The sequence below is a fragment of the Carassius carassius genome, chromosome 46 (assembly GCF_963082965.1).
Source record: "Carassius carassius chromosome 46, fCarCar2.1, whole genome shotgun sequence".
NCBI classification, from domain to species: domain Eukaryota; kingdom Metazoa; phylum Chordata; class Actinopteri; order Cypriniformes; family Cyprinidae; genus Carassius; species Carassius carassius.
The window spans coordinates 1,682,085-1,702,744 of NC_081800.1; the positions used below are offsets into that span (position 1 = coordinate 1,682,085).

A 20,660-nucleotide genomic window follows, 5' to 3' on the forward strand; every position below is an offset into this window, starting at 1 on the left:
CCGAATGTCTTTTCACTCCATGAATGGGATGTGGGATCTGCTAAAGAAGTGGAACACCCCATTCGCCTGAATGACAACACACCATTTAGAGAGAGATCCCGTAGGCTGGCCCCTGCCGACATTGATGATATACACCGCCATCTTTATGGCGTTTGTTGGCTACTGGAATCATCACAGAGTCAAGGAGTCCATATGCTTCCCCCATTGTTGTGGCTAGGAAGAAGAATAGCATGGTGCGTATGTGTATCGACTATAGTACCCAAAATTCAAGAACCATCCCTGATCAGTATGCAGTTCCACAGATTGACGAGGTGTTAGACTGTCTTACGGGCAGCAGGTGGTTCTCCGTTTTAGACCTACGGAGCGGTTATTATCAGATCAAGATGGCTGATGAAGACAAGGACAAGACTGTGTTCATATACCGGCTTGGGTTCTTTCAGTTTGAAAGGATGCTGCAAGGAATCTCTGGAGCCCCTGCTACATTCCTGAGATTAATGGAGAAGGCCGTATGGGACATGAATCTGCTGGATTTACTTGTGTACTTGGACAATCTCATAGTGTTCAGCAAAACATTAGAAGAACATGAGGAACGTCTGCTAAAAGTCCTCAATAGACTGGAAGAAAGTGGATTAAAAGTCTCACTCGACAAATGCCAATTCTGTCAACCTAGGGTAAAATATGTGGGGCATATAATCTCCGAGAAGGGTATTGCCACTGATCCAGCGAAGGATGAAGCTGTAACCAATTGGAAGCAACCCACTGACTTGAAATCCCTTAGATCATTCTTGGGATTCTGTGGGTACTATAGGGGTTTCATAGCTAATTACTCTGCTATAGTCAGACCCCTTACTGAGCTTACCAAGGTATATCTGCCTACTCAACATGTTAAGAAAGCTGCAAAAAGCAAAAGGATGTACTTCAAGGAGTCTGAAGCTTTTGCGGATAGGTGGACGAAAGAACGTACAGAGGCATTTCAGAAGATCATCCAGTGTCTTACAAATGCACCTGTGTTGACATTTGCTGATCCAACCAAGCCCTACATTCTGCATGTAGATGCCAGCCAGAATGGGTTGGGAGCAGTTTTAAACCAGGAGAACCCAGAAGGGTTAAGGCTCATAGCATTTGCCAGCCGCAAGTTGAAGCCCTCTGAACAACTTTTCCCTGTTCATCAACTTGAATTTTTAGCACTCAAGTGGGCAGTGGTAGACAAGTTTCATGACTACTCGTATGGGGCACGACTTACAGTAAGAACAGGCAACAATCCACTTACTTGAGAAATAGCAGAGACAAGAGACAAGGATCCTCAAGTATACCTACTACAGAAAGAGGGATCCAAACTCACTGTAAGGAGAGGCCTATTATTCTGGGTAGTACAGCGACAACAGCATGGAGAGTGCCTTCAGCTTGTTTTACTAAAGTAGTATCGGTTAATGATCTCTCGGGCAATGCATGATGAAACTGGACATCTAGGGGTAGATAAGACCACTACTTGAATAAGAGATTGTTTCTACTGGCCCTAAGATGTCAAATGAAATTGAACAGTATGTGAAGAATTGTGGAAAGTGTTTTCTTCGTAAGACACAACCCCAAAGAGCTGCACCATTGAAGCAGATCACCAGCAATAGTCCTATGGATTTTGTTTGTATTGATTTCTTGTGCCTGGAGCCTTTTTCCAAAGGAGTGTTTAACATCCTAGTAGTCACTGATCACTACACTAGGTACGCTCAAGCTTTTCAGACGAAAGACCAAAAAGTGTTATTTGAAAAGTACTTTGTTCATTACGGATTACCAGCACGTATACACTCGGATCAAGGCCGCGACTTTGAAAGCAAGTTAATCCGTGAGTTGCTGAAGATGTTGGGGATTCAAAAATCAAGAACGACTCCATACCATCCCCAGGGGGATGCATAGCCTGAACGGTTCAACAGAACTTTGCTGTCGATGCTTTGGACTCTTGACAAGTAACAGAAGCATAAATGGAGTCAGCATGTCTGTCAATTAGTACATGCCTATAACTGTACAAGAAACGATGCGATTGGATATTCACCCTATGTCCTCATGTTTGGACGAGAAGCAAGACTCCCAGTTGATCTCTGTTTTTCTGTTGCACCATAAGGTGAAGCGGAAACTTACCAGAAATATGCATTTAAGCTGAGGACAGACCTTAAAAAAGCCTACCAAGTAGCTGCACAGGCTGCAGACAGGAGCCATCAAAGGAACAAAAGACTTCATGATAAGAGGGTTCGAGATCAAATTCTTGAAGGGAATCGGGTGCTAATGAGAAATCTAGGAGTCTCAGGAAAGAACAAACTAGGGAACAAATGGAGTTCCTTACCGTATGTGGTTGTCAGTAAGATGCCAAACTTACATGTCTACCATGTAAAACCCGAGAAAGGCAAGGGAACTGTCAAGACAGTACATAGAAATCATCTTCTGCCTATCGGATACCTGGTAAGAATGCCAGAAGAGACAGAGGAAGAGAAAGTACCTCAGAGACCAGTGACAAGATCCTAAACCCATCAACAAAATCTTCTCAGTGAGACGGGAACTGTCAATGTGCCTGAAAATGTGGAAGAAAGTTGGTGGAAATCTGAGAAGAGAAGGTCTTGTCAATGAAAGAATGTGAGAAGTTGAAAGACCTAACACTCCAGTGGTAGAAAGGAACAACTTGGTTTTTCCTGAAGAGCCTGACGGTGAAAAGAGTCCAAATGGTCTGGACCTCAAACATTTAGAAGGGGGAGAGTGTACCCCGGTGAGACTAAAAGGAGGCCAAATTATGGTTTGATCCTAATATGCTTATTTACATTTATAATGTGTATTTTATTTTTATAATGTTTCATTATAGTGTTTTCATGTATATGCATATAGTTATATATTTATATTAGTGCTGTCAATCGATTAAAAACTTTAACTAGATTAATCACACATTTTTTCTGTGATTAATCGCAATTAATCGCAATAAAAAAAGAAATGTTTTTGTACGTTTTTGATATATTTTTTAATGTAATAATTTCACAGTTAAATTTAAATACTTGTTTAAATGATATCTTTTTATGAATGAAGGCCAGTATTACTGATATTAATACAGCTACTGATTTTTTTTTTTTACATTTATTATTAGGCTTCAAAAATATAACAGTTTTTAATTTAAGTAAACTTAAAACAATGCTAACATAAACCCATAATAAATGTCATGTTTACTCCTGCCCTTCCTGTCTTAACAGTTAGGAAATATACAGAAATTTAATAAAGTTATCAAAGTTATATGCAGTCTGCACTGCATAAACTATAAATTAGATAGTTAATCCTTATTAAAGCTACAAAAGTTATTTAGTCAAGAGCAGCAAGTCCTTTTCTCTGTTCCCTTTGTTCTTTAACTTTACTGACAGGAAGCTTTATTCTCACCGTTTATATACTGTCTATGGATCTCGCCTCATTCTCTCACAGCTCTTTTTGAAAGAAAAAATACGGATGCTGCGTTAATTGCGTTAAATATTTTGACACGTTAAACCAGACAAAAATTAATCGCATGCATTAACGCGTTAACGTTGACAGCACTAATTTATATATATTTTTATTTAATGTTTAATGGCTTATTTTACGTTTAGGGGAGAGAATGAGGAAGAAGACAACAGATAGCGCTCTAGGTGCCCGGAGTTCATCTGTTGCTGCGTGGGAGAGCAGTTTTCATCAAACCTCAGGCCTGCAACGTACAGTAGGTGGACAGCCTAAATGGGCATTACTGCCGCAGCAGTAACTGTAATTCAGTCGCGTGTTAAAATCATTTGCGAAACTACAGCCAGGTGGTGCAAAGGGATGGATTGCGAAATGAATTTAATTGTAAAATGAGATAAAAGGAGGAAGTAAAACAACAATAACATTATGTTATTACATTGTAAGATCTTTAAAAAACATTTTTTACAGTGAGTTAATTTCAAAAAGTAGGATAGTCTTAGGCTACGGTCTACTCATCAAAAATTAAAGGAAGACCTTTACACAAAGGATCATATGCATGCTATTGTTATTAAACAGTAAATAAATCTAAGGCATATATTTATATATATGGATAAAAAGCTAAATTCTTGGTTTAAAAAAAATCTTCAGGTTCCATATGCAGAGCGAAATGAGAACGGTCTAGCATTTAGCAATAATTATTATTAACTCGGTTATTATTCTTGATTTTTCAAACTGCTAACAGTTTGCATTTTTTTATTATGCCTCATGTGTTACCAAAAATTGAGTATTTTCTGTTTCAGCTGTTCGATCACGCTGGTGCCTCACGCACATATTCATTGGGAACAGCAGCCATTCACTTTGGCACAGGGCTGGACTGGTAATCTGGCATAACGGTTAATTTTCCATACTGACACTGGTCTGGCCCAATCATCTCTTAACAGGCTCCACCCCTCTCCCTTTGTTTCTTGTGTCAGATGCAGTCAGTGGCTAAGAGCTAGAAATCTGTGGATTTAGGATGGAGAAACAAAAGCACAAAGACATTGCGGGCCAAAAAATTTTAAATTCTAGAGGTTGATGCCTCAACATGTGCAAAAATAACCAACATGTTTTGTGCTGTAGCTTCAGTTTCCAAGCCTACAGTACCTGACGACATAAACAGGTGAACATAGCACATGGAGGTGACTAACGTTAGCCATAGCAGCGCCAGCGGCACCCAGACAGAGGAGCAGGTGTCTGATAGTGAAGTCAAGGAGGGACAGAGCGCCCACGACGAGTTACACGTTGGAAGAGAGGTAGCTAACGTATGATATTTGGGGATTAAAACCCGCCTTGCATTTTGAAAGCTGTATATTTTTGTTTAGCTGTATATTCAACGAAGTAGATATTTTCTCATGTTTCTAATGAATTTCTAATATCATTAATATGCAATATTAACGGTGAGTGAATAATATGAATATCATATAGATTATTAGGACGTTTTGTGTGAGTAATTTGGTAGTATAGTTTGTTTTTCTACAAACAATGAGAGGTAAATGTTGTTTGGGGTCATATTAAAGAGGGGTTGTGCTCTTTAAAACAAAGTAGCCTATACTTGCAATTGTAAACTAGTTTTTCTGCTGTCTGGTTCATTGAAAAAAAAAACATTTCTTTTTAGAATTAGAAGTATTCTACATCCACATTCTATTGGGTTCTAAAGGATTAACTAGCTTTTATAACATGGAGCACATTGTCCCGTCTAGAAATCCTGCTCTTCAAGAATACAGGACTATATAACCAAAATGGATCCTTACTAAGTGTACTTTTAATAACTTCCAAATAATTGTAATCATCTCTCTCTCTCGGTCCTTATGTATAGTCAAGCCAGGTTGAGTTAGCAGTGGAGAAGAGCAACTTTGATCACCAGGGAGTCAGTCAAGAGAGAGTGAGTACACTGGTCCATGGCACTTAGTTCTCAGCTTTGTAGGGGTTTTTGGGAATGGAACGGTAGATATGCATATCTACAGGGACAGCAAGGATGGTATACTGGTTGGTTACGTCCGACCGATTGTGGTGGACCAGTCTGAGCAAAAATGCCAGGGCCCTTTTTTTGTCCCAGTCCAGCCCTGCTTTGGCATATTGCTAATTATGATTTTTTTTCCGTCCATACTGAAACATGCATGAACTACAAAGCCTATTTTACCTCATGAATAATAGTTAAGCTTCAAATGGGCAACATCACGGCTATGGAAACGTTTGGATTACTCCCAAATGAGAGAATGAGAAAGCCCAACCTTACCTTATGTTTCGCTATAAATTATTATTATTATTATTATTATTGGTTTATAGCTAAGCTATATTATTATATAATGCAATTATATTTATCCATTAGAATTATTTTTAATTCTTGTTTAGTTCTGATAAATTTGTTAAATTTAAAGGATGTGTTGTAAAGTTAAGGTTACAAAAATATCCTGTTGGTACATTATAACATTATTAGGCCTGCCATTATTTCTAAATGTAATAAAATGCAACTTATAAATGACTTTTTTTCTCTCACAAACTTATTTTATTTTTTAGCATTTAAAAAAAAAATGCAGCAAACGAAAATAGGCGATTAATCCATTAAAATTTGGGTTAACAGTAATTATAATTATTATATACTTAGGAACAGAGCCTGGGCCTAATCTGTCAGGTTTCGCTGAAATGAAGGACCCAAATGCAGTAGAAATGCAACTAGAGTTTATTTCAGTGATAATAAATCGAACTGCTGAATTCCAGATCCACAATCCAAGAACTCAATGGAAGAGATCGAAGTCCAAACAGATACGTATCAGAAACAGGCGATGGTCATTGTTACATCCCCCAGCTCTGTTTGATCCTATACATGTGTTTGAACGCAGTGTCTCTTCCCCTTCTCTTAATTACAGATGATCCACACCTGCGAGGAGCCCTATGAAGAGCTGCCGAAACCACACCTGAGTGCGCACACAGAGAGCCAGAGAACAGAGCCGATGCACTGCCGTGCTGTCTAACTTTATACTGATTGCGGTCCACCCAGTTGTAGAAAACGTTCCGCTTTTGTAGTTTTTTTTTGTGTTACCATATCTTTCATTTGTTAACCTTTCTATTAAACAAACATACCCCTACCTTTGACACGAGCTGATCTGTGTGCATCTCTCTTTGATGTTAAGGGTGGTGTCCATACGCCCGTAACATTAGTGGGGGCTCGTCCGGGATTAATAATTTGATTAAGTCTGACTTTAGTGTTTAGTTTGAATTGCGGATCTTTTGAAGGGTACAACATTTTGGTGAGTATTCTGGTAGGCAACTATGGTTGTCTGTGCTTTTGTTTAGTCTGTTTATTTTATTTTGGTGGATATCTCAGGAGGGGGCATGTGAGAGGCCTCGAGCTGAGTAAGCCACTGAAGATTGCGTAGGTATTTAGTTTTTTTTGTGTGTGTGTGTGTGTGTGTATAGTTAGATAGAGAAGTTGGACAACATTTTTGCTTATCGGAAAACCTTTTAGTTTAGTTGTATAACTTGTAGTATATTGTGGCATATTGCCTATTTAGTGAGCGCTGGTACTTTGGAGGTACTAGTGTATAAGTCAAATTTTATGGGTGGACATTAAAATTTGTGGTCTTTGTAGCCTACACTGTGCTTTTCGTTTGACCACTTTAGATATTTGCTACTTTGTAGCTTGATTGCAGTTAAACTGCTTAGTGTTTATATATGTATTGTGTGTGTAAAAAAAAAAAAAAAAAAAAAAAATCTTCTTCCTGATCTTGTTGCATTGTTTTTTTGCGCTTAAAATGGCAACAGAGGAAGCATTCGTTAAGGAACCCTCTATGGAATTATTTTTAATATTTTCGAAAGAGCAGTTGCTAAATTTAGCTTCAACTTATGAGGTTGAGATCACGTCTGCTGAGAAACGCACCAAAGATACAATCAGGGCCGTCTTACAAGCTGCTTTGATTAATAAGGGCATTCTGCCTGTAGAAAAACAATCTCCCGTGTCTACGGAGGCATTACAGCTGCAGGTTCGGTTGAGGGAGTTAAGCATCAAAGAGAAGGAAATTGAGTATGATCGTGAGCGTGTGCAAGCACAGGTCCATGAGCATGAACATCGATTGGCATTGAGAAAGTTCGAAATCGAGGCCCAGAGGGAAGGTGTCGCTCCTTCTGATCCTAATTCATTTGATGTCACTCGCCACATCCGTCTTGTGCCACCTTTTGTGGAAAGAGATGTGGAAAAATATTTTCCACATTTTGAGCGTGTCGCTACCAATTTAAACTGGCCGAGAATGGCGTGGGCATTCCTCCTGCAATGCGTGTTAGTAGGAAAGGCGCAGGAGCTTTACTCATCACTAACAGTAGAGCAGAGTGGTGACTATGATGTAGTGAAAGCGTCAGTTCTGAGATGCTATCAGCTGATCCCTGAAGCATACAGACAGAAGTTTAGGAACTTAAAAAAAAACGGAGCGTCAAACTTTTGTTGAATTTGGTCGATATAAAGCAGCCCTCTTTGATCGTTGGTGCTCGGCACAACAGGTTGATAGTCAGGAGAAATTGCGTGAACTAATTCTTCTAGAAGAATTTAAGAACTGTCTGCCAACCACAGTGGCCACCTATCTAGCTGAACAGAAGGCTGAGTCAATTTCTGAAGCTGCTATCCTTGCTGACGAATACGTTCTAACGCATAACATTAGCAGAGACCGTTTTCGCTTAAGAATTAATCCCTCTACGAAGGGAGAAGTTGGACAATATTTTTGCTTATCAGAAAACCTTTTAGTTTAGTTGTATAACTTGTAGTATATTGTGGCATATTGCCTATTTAGTGAGCGCTGGTACTTTGGAGGTACTAGTGTATAAGTCAAATTTTATGGGTAGACATTAAAATTTGTGGTCTTTGTAGCCTACACTGTGCTTTTCGTTTGACCACTTTAGATATTTGCTACTTTGTAGCTTGATTGCAGTTAAACTGCTTAGATGAGTGTTTATATATGTATTTGTGTGTGTAAAAAAAAAAAAAAAAAATAAATATCTTCGTGATCTTGTTGCATTGTTTTTTTGCGCTTAAAATGGCAACAGAGGAAGCATTCGTTAAGGAACCCTCTATGGAGTTATTTTTAATATTTTCGAAAGAGCAGTTGCTAAATTTAGCTGCAACTTATGAGGTTGAGATCACGTCTGCTGAGAAACGCACCAAAGATACAATCAGGGCCGTCTTACAAGCTGCTTTGATTAATAAGGGCATTCTGCCTGTAGAAAAACAATCTCCCGTGTCACTGTGGTTGGAGGCATTACAGCTGCAGGTTCGGCTGAGGGAGTTAAGCATCAAAGAGAAGGAAATTGAGTATGATCGTGAGCGTGTGCAAGCACAGGTCCATGAGCATGAACATCGATTGGCATTGAGAAAGTTCGAAATCGAGGCCCAGAGGGAAGGTGTCGCTCCTTCTGATCCTAATTCATTTGATGTCACTCGCCACGTCTTGTGCCACCTTTTGTGGAAAGAGATGTGGAAAAATATTTTCCACATTTTGAGCGTGTCGCTACCAATTTAAACTGGCCGAGAACGGCGTGGGCATTCCTCCTGCAATGCGTGTTAGTAGGAAAGGCACAGGAGCTTTACTCATCACTAACAGTAGAGCAGAGTGGTGACTATGATGTAGTGAAAGCGTCAGTTCTGAGATGCTATCAGCTGATCCCTGAAGCATACAGACAGAAGTTTAGGAACTTAAAAAAAAACGGAGCGTCAAACTTTTGTTGAATTTGGTCGATATAAAGCAGCCCTCTTTGATCGTTGGTGCTCGGCACAACAGGTTGATAGTCAGGAGAAATTGCGTGAACTAATTCTTCTAGAAGAATTTAAGAACTGTCTGCCAACCACAGTGGCCACCTATCTAGCTGAACAGAAGGCTGAGTCAATTTCTGAAGCTGCTATCCTTGCTGACGAATACGTTCTAACGCATAACATTAGCAGAGACCGTTTTCGCTTAAGAATTAATCCCTCTACGACCTCTGATGCAGACAGGAAACTGAGTGCAATAAAACAAGATGACCGACACTGTTTTTATTGTAAAAAGCCCGGGCATATCGTCACAGACTGCTTAATATATATATAAAAAAAAACAGTCCATGAAACCAATGGGTCTCGTTAGTTCTGCTAAGAAAGTATCAACTATCCTTCGTACAGGGTTAAAAATCAGAGAAAGCCCAGTCCATGTACAATCCCTTTCGGACAAATGGGACCGTATCTGTGCCTGGTGAGGAAGCTGTTGCTGTGCGCATCTTGCAAGATACGGGCGCTGTGCAGTCCTTCCTCCTTCACGGTTTGTTGCCATAGTCCGAAAAGACTGCAACTGGTAGTAGTGTTCTTGTTCGAGGAATCGAGATGGGTTTTCTTGATGTTCCCTTACATAACGTGCATCTCCAGTCAGATTCGGTGTGTGTTGATGTGGTTGTCGGTCTGCAAGACTTTTTGCCGATCCCCGGGGTGTCATGTTTCTCCTTGGCAATGACCTAGCCGGTGGGAACGTGTGGAGTCGGGGTGATGTTCCACCAGAGGTTGTGTCAGTGCCACTCAGTCAAGGGTTCCCTGAAGAGTGCTCACTAAAATTCCCTGACGTTTTTCCCACTAGTGTTGTCACTAGGTCGCAGACTCGAAGGTTGAGGGATTCAGTACCTCCTAAGGATGTCGACCTAAGTGACAGTTTCGTTGCTCACCCCGCAGAGTGTGAGAGGCTATTCGAACCCCCTTCCACTCCATGCCGCGGTAGTCCTGTACCTGTGGTGAACGGTGAGAAAGAAAATAAAAAACAAAAGAGCCAGATGTTTTGTTGTCCTTAGAGAAAGTTATTAGTGCTCAACAAAATGACCCCTCTCTTGTTTCATGTTTTAATGCAGTTCAATCTGTTTCAGACCATGCCAGCGAGAGCCCCGCCTATTTCATCAGAGACGGTTTGCTTATGCGGACGTGGAGACCTCCAGTAATGAGTGGAATGACATTGAGCAAATCGTGATGCCGGTTGAAAATAGATGCGTTATTCTGAGTGTCGCACATGATGGTGTTTCTGGTCATTTAGGTGTGACTAAAACATTCAACCGCATTCTTCGTCATTTTTTTGGGCCTGGGCTGAAGCGTGTTGTGCGGCGGTATTGTAAAATGTGCCATGTCTGCCATGTTAGTGGTAAACAAAACCAGATAATTCCACCTGTACCCCATACCTGCCATGAGTGAGCCTTTTGACAGGCTCAAAAGAAAAAACACATTTAACTCCCTCTCAAATCGCTGACATATTATCTGTGATGGATGATTTTCCTGAGTTATTCGGAGATGTTCGGACTGTGACAACAGTTCTTGAACATGACATAGATGTGGGTAATAAAGGCGGGATTAAACAACACCCATATAGGGTAAATCCAGAAAAGCGAACCATTCTGCAATGAGAGGTTGAGTATATGATAAGGAATAATATTGCTGAACCTAGCTCTAGCTCTTGGAGCTCCCCGTGCCTTTTAGTTGGAAAACCTGATGGCACTTACAGGTTTTGTACCGACTACAGACGTGTTAATGCCATCACTCTACCAGATTGCTATCCATTACCGTGGATGGATGACTTTGTGGACCGTGTTGGCTCGGCCACCTTTGTCACTAAAATTGACCTCCTAAAAGGTTACTTGCAAGTGCCTCTTACACCAAGAGCAAAACAAATATCAGGTTTCTTGACCCCAGATGCATTTATGCATTATAAAGTTATGGCCTTCGGAATGCGTAAGGCGCCTGCCACATTCCAGCGATTAGTAAATCTTGTTTTAGCTAGGATGGCAAACTGCGAGGCGTATTTGGACTATATAGTCTGAGCACATAACACAACTTCGAGAGCTTTTCCGTAGGCTGTCCAATGCAAAGCTCACAATTAATCTTGAAAATGTGAGTTCGGAAAAGCCACTGCCACTTACTTGGGGAGGATAGTTGGCAGAGGACATGTTTTACCAGTGATGGCTAAAGTGGCCGCTATTCAGGAGTTCCCTGTGCCCTGCGATCGACGTGCGCTATGCGATAGTAGCCTACCATTCCTAAGAATCAGCGGTTTTTGCAAGAACTTTTTAACTGTGGTTTGTCCCCTCACTAACTTATTGAGCCCCAAGACTAAATTTGAGTGGACGGAGTCCTGTAACAAAGCCTTTGAAAACATCAAAACTCTCTTGCTGACTACTCCCGTGCTGGCTGCGCCAGACTTTAACAGACCGTTTCAGCTTGCTGTGGATGCCAGCAATGTAGATGCCGGTGCCGTACTTTTACAGTCAGGGGTAGATGATGTAAACCATCCTGTGAGTTTTTCTAAGAAATGTAATTCTGCCCAGCGAAAATACTCCACAATTGAGCAAGAGACCTTGGCTTTAGTTCTAGCTATTCAACACTTCGAAGTGTATTTCGGTTCTACGGTACAACCAATTAAGGTCTATACTGACCAGGATCCACTCAAATTCCTCAATCGCATGTACAACTCGAACCGAAGGTTAATGAGCTGGAGTCTCCTGCTTCAACCGTTTAACCTCCAAATTGTGCTTGTCTGGGGAATAGACAATATTATTGCAGATGCGTTATCTAGGGTGGATGCTTAATAGTTTTTTTTGTTCCTCTCGTCTTAAAAGAAAACGAAAAAGGAAGATACGTTTGAAAAAATAAGCTTGCGTGACGTCTAGGTAATGGTTAATAATAAAACAATACTAATATATATATATATATATATATATATATATATATATATATATATATAGTACAGACCAAAAGTTTGGACACACCTCCACATTCAAAGAGTTTTCTTTATTTTCATGACTATGAAAATTGTAGAGTCACACTGAAGGCATCAAGGGCTATTTGACCAAGAAGGAGAGTGATGGGGTGCTGCGCCAGATGACCTGGTCTCCACAGTCACCGGACCTGAACCCAATCGAGATGGTTTAGGGGTGAGCTGGACCGCAGATTGAAGGCAAAAGGGCCAACAAGTGCTAAGCATCTCTCGGGGAACTTCTTCAAGACTGTTGGAAGACCATTATAGGTGACTACCTCTTGAAGCTCATCAAGAGAATGCCAAGAGTAGTAATCAAAGCAAAAGGTGGCTACTTTGAAGAACCTAGAATATGACATTTTCAGTTGTTTCACACTTTTTTGTTATGTACAGTACAGACCAAAAGTTTGGAAACATTACTATTTTTAATGTTTTTGAAAGAAGTTTCTTCTCATCAAGCCTGCATTAATTTGAACAAAAATACAGAATTTTTTTTTTATTGTGAAATATTATTACAATTTAAAATAATTGTTTTTAAATTTATTATACTTTAAATTATCATTTATTTCTGTGATGCAAAGCTGAATTTTTAGGATCATTATCACATGATCCTTTAAAAATCATTCTAATATGATGATTCATTATCAAAGTTGGAAACAGTTCTGCTGCTTAATATTTTTTCAGAACATGTGATACTTTTTTAGGATACTTTGATGAATAAAAAGTAAAAAAAAAAAAAAAAACTTTTTTTACTGGTCAGTATTTTGGGGTCAGTATTTTATTCTTTCTTTTTTTTTTTAATAAAATCAATACTTTTAATCAGCAAGGATGTGTTAAATTGATAAAAAGTGATAGTAAAGAAAATATATTATTAGAATTTTCTTTTTTATTTTGAATAAATGCAGTTCTTTTTAACCTTTTATTGATCAAATATATGAGACAGCAGAACTGTTTCCAACACTCATAATAAATCAGAATATTAGAATGATTTCTAAATGATCATGTGATAGACTGATGTTACATGTGACACTGAAGGCTGGAGTAATGATGCTGAAAATTCAGCTTTGCATCACAGGAATAATTTTTAAAGTATATTCAAATAGAAAACTATTATTTTAAGTTTATATTTCACAATATAAGTCATATTTCACAATATTACTGTTTTTCTGTATTTTTGATCAAATAAATGCAGGCTTGATGAGCAGAAGAAACTTCTTTCAAAAACATTAAAAATAGTAATGTTTCCAAACTTTTGGTCTGTACTGTATATAATTCCATATATCATTCCACAGGTGTTAATTCATAGTTTTGAAGCCTTCAGTGTGAATCTACAATCTTCATAGTCATGAAAATAAAGAAAACTCTTTGAATGAGAAGGTGTGTCCAAACTTTTGGTCTGTTCTGTATATATATATATATATATATATATATATATATATATATATAAGGGGTGTAACGGTACGTGTATTCGTACTGTACCGTTTCGGTACAGGGCTTTCGGTACGGTGCAAGTGTGTACCGAATGACCGAATGCAATATTTTGATTTCGGAACATAGGTAAATTTTCGTGTTTCTAAACGAACATATTAAGTGGCGGAAGTCTCGGCGTTCAGCACAAATCCCGCCCTGCAGCTGATTCTAAGGCAACAATATCTATACTTCATGTTGAGCATAAATATAAAGCCTACTGATAAAGGACACCGTCAACAGTATTGACGGCAAAATAGACTATGTTTGACAGGTGCAATATGCCAGTGTGTCACCGGCCTAAGGTTTTCAAAAGGCATCACGCGAGTGTGAACATCACTACAACTAGGAAAAAAATGATTGTAATTCAAATGCAGCTCCCGTCGGCATTTAAACAGACTTTACACTTTGGAAAAGTTATATATATATATTTTTAAATATGAGCAGGCCTAAAATCGGGGATTGGTAATGCTGCACTGTAATCATAGTTATTTATTTATATTTTTCATTATATTTTATTATATGATATTGGTTTGAGACTGAGAGTATTTTATTTAGTGGAGAACTTTGCAGCAGTATTTTATTTCTTATTCTTTTTTATTTTATATATATTTTATTAAAAAGTATTAATTTTTTTTTTTAAATTGTTAAAAAAAGTTTATAGTAATAAACAACATGCAGTTTAATGTTTGCATTTCTTTCCCTTACTGTACCGAAAATGAACCGAACCGTGACTTTAAAACCAAGGTACGCACCGAACCATGATTTTTGCGAACCGTTACACCCCTAATATATATATATATATATATATATATATATATATATTTATATATATATATAGTAGCTGCTATGTTTTTTTTTGGGGGGGGGGGGTTGTTTTAACTTTTTGTTTGGCTCGCTAATCTAAGGTAAGTCATTTGCATCTCGTAACTTTGTGTATTGCCTGTGATGCGACGAAATACTACATTCCTGTGTAATTCTACCTATTCGCATAGGCATGTCTGAAACAAGGTAAATTTTTATTCGGCGGAACTCTATCTGGGTTAGTTCGCACATTAAGCTGAACACCGAATTCATGAGTAAAATGAGTATTTCTCGTGTCCAAAGTATGGTGACAGGTCACCATTCTCTTTCATATGGACAGTGTCTTATTAAACTTGCTGAGCAGGTTTAGGACTTGTTGTGGTCTGCCCCCACATAAGATTTTTCTAGTTCTAGTCGTTCATTTGTCATTATTCAACTAATCAGACGTTTATATTAAATTAACATAATCAAGTCTTAATATATTCCGCGCTCAAGCACATGCATTAAGTTTGCCGCAAAGCACATGCAGAAGTTGCCTAATAAATTGTGAAAAATTTGACATTTTAATGATTTATTATTAAACAGATGTTTTCTTGTTGGCTGCAAGATAAAATTCACAGTGCTGGCTCTCTCAGACCAGAGAAATGCAACCTTCACAGATTACACAATGCTTTCGTTTTTCAAGCTTTCTGTAGTTATATTTTTAATGTATGTGACACACCACAATTTTAAGTAAAATAACTGCATATAACTGCAAGAATAAATGCTGCACATCCAGTATCACTCGCGCCGCGCAAACCTTGCACATATTTTACACACCTGCATTTAATTGCAGCTGCGATTTTTTTATATATTAAATTATATGAAAGCAAGTAGAGCTGGGAGATAAATCAATTTTATCGATTGACTTGAATGTGTAATTTACATCGTTTTGTTTGAAGGAAAATTGGTTTTCTTTTTAACATCCACCAATGATCCACTCAGGGCTCCCATAGTTCAGAGTGGGCTCAACCCTCTTCGCGAGTCTGAGACCGAGACATGCTGCTGAGCAGAGGATGAGAGGAGCGGAGTGATTCTGACTAGACCGTGGAGAGGAGTTTTTTTTTGAGTCTGAGCGTCGTGGTTTCTCCAAGAGCCTCCATCACGAATACAATTCATGCCAACAGCCTGCAATATAACTGCATATTCAGCAAAAATTCATGTTAAACATTTAGCTATGGCTTGATCAGAAGGTTACAATGACTGCAATAGTCGAGAGGGATGTTAAAAGATAAGGAGTTTGTTTCTTTTACTGATTATTTTCGGGTTAAAGCATGATTTGCACATCACACACAATCACTTTCACAATAATGCATTCAAACAAATGTAATCTTACAGTGCAATTACATTTTCAGTATCTGATTTTGAAATCTTGAAGAAATTCATCGATCTGTTTAGATAAAATAACTGACAAAAAGGTACTGTTATTTTCATCACAAACAAAATTTGCACAGCAGAAAGCAGCAATTAAAGATTTAATGCTTACAATGTTTACACACAATAGCCTAAGCCACTTTGAAACTCTCCTGTTATTTTCATTTTTAGGTTACGTTATAAACATAACATTTCAAACATACTGAATTACTTTGGCCACGGAGTGAAGGCGGAGCGTGTTTCTGGTATCAGTGCGCGGATGTGATGCTCTGAGCGCGGAGGAGAAATGGTTACTGCTCACAGACTCTGCTGCCGAGGGAGAGTCTAACCCGACGAAATAAAGACAACCGCGGCAGCACAAGCACAACCTATCCGCCAAAAGCAACCGGCTGCAGCAATGTTCGTTGCTCGGCTCGCCAAGCTTTACTTTTGTAGGTCGCATGGCAGTAAATAATACGATGATATGATCATGCAGTCAATACAGATGTTTAATAAAAAAACATTAAAAACAGGGCTGTAACATTACCCATTAAAAAACGCAAGCCTGGTCTACACCGGACACAAGTGGAGCGATCCAAAGACAGCAGAACCCAGTGATGGATAGGCCTACACTGGACACGATCCCCATCAGTGAACTGATGCCTCGTTTTATTTATGACGAAATGTTCTGACACTGCGTTCAGATGATTTGACACTGTAGTGTGGTCATCAAGTTTAGACACACTTTTCGAACGACAACTCTCATGTCCGGTGTAGACACAGACAGTGTCTGCTCTATTTACAAATAAGTTATAGAAGAAAAAAAAAAAAAAAAAAACGAAACCATAGGCATAACGGGATGGAAATATAGACTTTGCTCTGTCCTCCGTCCATGACACGGACTCACTGCGGAGCTGGCAGTTTTAATCTGAACAGCTCTTAACGCCGAGTGGATGGTTATATGCATGATGGGCTAGTATTAACAACAAATAATAATAAAATAAAGGTCTTTCCAGCATTAAGATAATAACATTACTGTTTTTTATCATCTTGTCTCAGTTATACATTTGACTGGTAAATTAATGATAAAGAACTATATTAAAACTTGTTTTGAAAAATTTCTTTGTCACTTTGAATATTGATTTTAAAATCGATTTAAATCATAAATCGGATTTTGTCTTTGTCTTTCTCAATGTCTTTTTCCCAAGAAGTTGTGTCAAAATAAAGGACAGGTAACGGATAACAAAAATGCGTGGTGTTTTATTAAAGGAATTTTAAAATATAAATTAAAATATAGGCATAATATATGACAATATTGACATTTTGCATTTTAATCCATGTAGCCTACCCCCCTAAAATAGGCTACCACTTTTAATGCTCCGATGCAAAGTAAACCACAATTTATTTTGAATAATATAGGACATACTTCATATAATATAAATATACTGCACACCTTTTAAATGTCAAATCTAAAATATTGTTTATACCATGTAGTTTAGAGAAAATATAAGCACAGGCTCAGGCACAGGCTTGACATTTATCCTGCTTGAATTTGTTTTAAGAAATGCACATAACTTCATAAGTACCAAACTTTCATTTGTGAATATTAAATATATGAAATATTTAAACTATAGTGTTTTTCTTTCATTTTCCCTGACTGAAGCCGTCAAATGGAACACATCAGCGAGGCAAAACTGACGTCTATTAGCGAAAATGTGCTTTGATGCGCTTGTTTGATAACTTGTGGTTAATGCGCCACTTAGCGGTCAAAAGCTGCAAATGCACTTTACAGATGCCGCGGCGGCAGTACGTGCGGCGGTAAAAGGGGCATTTTGAATGTCTACCTACTGTAGGGTGTGTGTTGAGTGAGATCGTGAATGTGGGCCCATGTGGGTGAATGTGAGTTTTGTTACTGAATGTAGTGATTATTTTATTGGAGAAATCCAAAATTGTAAGATTTTGTTATTGAGTTGTACATTTGTACATTTTCCAATTTAATTCCCTAAAGTGTGTTTAACACTTGTGAAAATAGAAATTTGTTTTATTTCACATTGTCATTTCTTTTAAAAGATTTGACATTGTAAAAGTTTGTTTACACAGTTTATTTATTTTTTCATTATTGCTTTACCAAAGTCATTGGGATATTTAAATATATAAACAAAGCCTCTTAAAACCAATATTGGATTTTATAGTCTTTATTGCTGCTGAAACAGACCAACAGATTATAAATTAAAACACAGATTATACTTGACAGTTAAAGTTGAACATAACATTGAAATAAATACTTACCCAGGTCCTAGCTTTAACATAGCAGGTATTGTTACTGGGGTTACATTCAAATGTGTAAAAATGTATCTGAGTGTTATAATAATATATATTTGAAATATTTATTTTGTGTTTTCATTCATGAAAAGTCAGTTGTTTGTTGAAGATCGAATGATATTAAGAGCCATATTTTAAGAGCAGTGCATTTTGACGTTCATATAGCAATGGGGCTAAGTTCCAGGTAAAATTAGGCAAACAAATTCAAGAGTGCAAAGCACTAGGACCAAGTGTGTCATTGTGTCATGTTATGGTACTAACTTCAGAATGTAATCATAATCCATCTTTGATCATATTAAACTCTACACTATGGATAGTACTGAGAACATGCACATGCTGGTGGATACTGCAAATGAGTTTAGACTGTGTGGAAAATAGACATGGGTCTCAGATGTCTAACATGTCCTACTCTTCACAAAAAATAGTGGTCCTTTATTTATATGGACTTCCCAAACAGTGCATGTCGTCCTGGTACAAAAAATAAAAAATAAAATAAAATAAATTCACAGTTTGATTTAGTTAAAAGATGCACTCTTCATAAAATATCATTGGTGTTAGGACCACTTTAAGTCTGCCTTAACAGACTAGTGTCTGTGAATATTAAAATGCAAAAGACTGCTATTTAAATATGAATTCTGCATATTATGCTCTTTATTTACAATATTTACAATATAATACTTCCCAAAGTTATAATAATTAAAACAATTTTTAAAAGAGTATTATACAGTAATGCAGCACCAAACATTGAATGGAATTATTAACTTTAATTTTATTACATTATATTTAAATACTATATACACAATGCATTCATTTGATAACCACAATGTTTAGTATTTCCTGAGAAAAACTGAAAATATAAAATATTTGATAGGAAAGTATCATTTTAAAATTTTGAATGTTTTGTGAATTTAATTTATTAGAAGTGTTTATTGAATATTTAACTAAAAAATAAACTAATTATTATTAAAATGGAATCCAGAAAAATTGTGGAAAATGTCAAACTGAATTTGGGAAACAATAAAATGGATTCCATATGGCCCTCGCAGTATTTCTGGTTTGGTGGCCTCTCTCTCTCTTTCTCTCTCCACCAGCGGCTAACACACTGACAGCTCATCCTATGAGCGTGAAGGACACGCCACTGCCCTGGTATGTATGAGGCTTAGTTTCAGACGGGTTTATTCCTACTGTAGCCAGTGGCCTGTTTTTGCATTGAAAAACCCAAAACGCTGCAGTGGAATTTGGAAAAAAACGTTAAGGACTTTTTTGTTTTCTTTTACTTCTACTTCTTTTGACTTGAGCGCTGGGTTTTAAGAATGCCATGTCATGCTCAAAACACTGCAAAAGATCCGAAAGACGCGAGCACAAAGGTAGTGCAGTAGACTGGAAAAGTGTGTGAAAAACTCTTAACGTGGCTTAATAATGTTCAAAAACAGCAACTTTCTCTCACATTTCACTTGTCATAAACACTATACTTCTGAGACAACCACACTGTAATCAAAGTGAATATTTTCATGTTTAACTTGGCTTATGCATTAAAATACTGATATTAAAAGTTCAAACTCTGCAGAAAAGCCCAGAATATGAATGCAATATGCAAAGTTTGATGTTTTTACCTCCTACTGTAAAAAACAAAACAAAAGTGGCAACATGCAATTTAAGCTATTTCTGCCTGTTCTTAATCTTAAATTTTGTTTTGTTGGTGTAACCTAATATATTTATAATGTTAAATAACAATAATAAAACAAATTCATTTAGATCTTACCGAAGCATATTTTTAGGTTATCATTACACTTAATGTGGATTAATGCATGCACACATTAAAAGACCACACTCACTAAAGTGCAATTGCGGTCATTCCTTCTGGAAATTGAAAGTGATCAAGGCACAGTGTTACAAGAAATACTGTTCAGTTCTGCAGAGTACAGACAATGGCCGTTTAGTGATGCTTATGCAGTGTTTGAACTGAGACGTGTGCTGGCCATTAGCCCACATGAACTTTACGGAGCTTACTGTTAAATAAAAGATGTACCTGGGGCCTACAACAGATATTTGTGTATTATAATCCTCCTGCTGTTGCTAAAATAAGTCAATATCAGAGCAGCGGTACATTTGCATCTGCATCATAAACTATAGCTTATTTCCTGCAGACATTTCAGTCTGTCTAAAAAGCGATATCAAAATCACGTAATATAGCCTAATGTTATTTAATAACAAGATCAAATGCATCAATGCAATGATAAATCACCACATTCATTACTGTTATGTGTTATGTGTATTGGGAGATGGACAGTAATGTGTTGCAGCAGGTGCAAAAATAATTTTCATCGATGACATGACTGCTGGTGGGAGGGGCCCCATCTCGTCCTGTGCAAGCAAGGGCCTCACAGATGTGCAGATCATATCACATCAACACACTGGACTATCTTCTCATCACATTCACTGTAA

At 37.7% G+C, this 20,660-nt stretch overlaps 1 protein-coding gene across 3 annotated transcripts in view; it reads right to left on the reverse strand.

The window, feature by feature from the left end:
- LOC132129747 (IQ motif and SEC7 domain-containing protein 1-like) overlaps positions 1-20,660 on the reverse strand; it is a 144,733-nt gene that overhangs the window by 93,354 nt on the left and 30,719 nt on the right. The gene's annotated exons all lie outside the window — the stretch shown is intronic.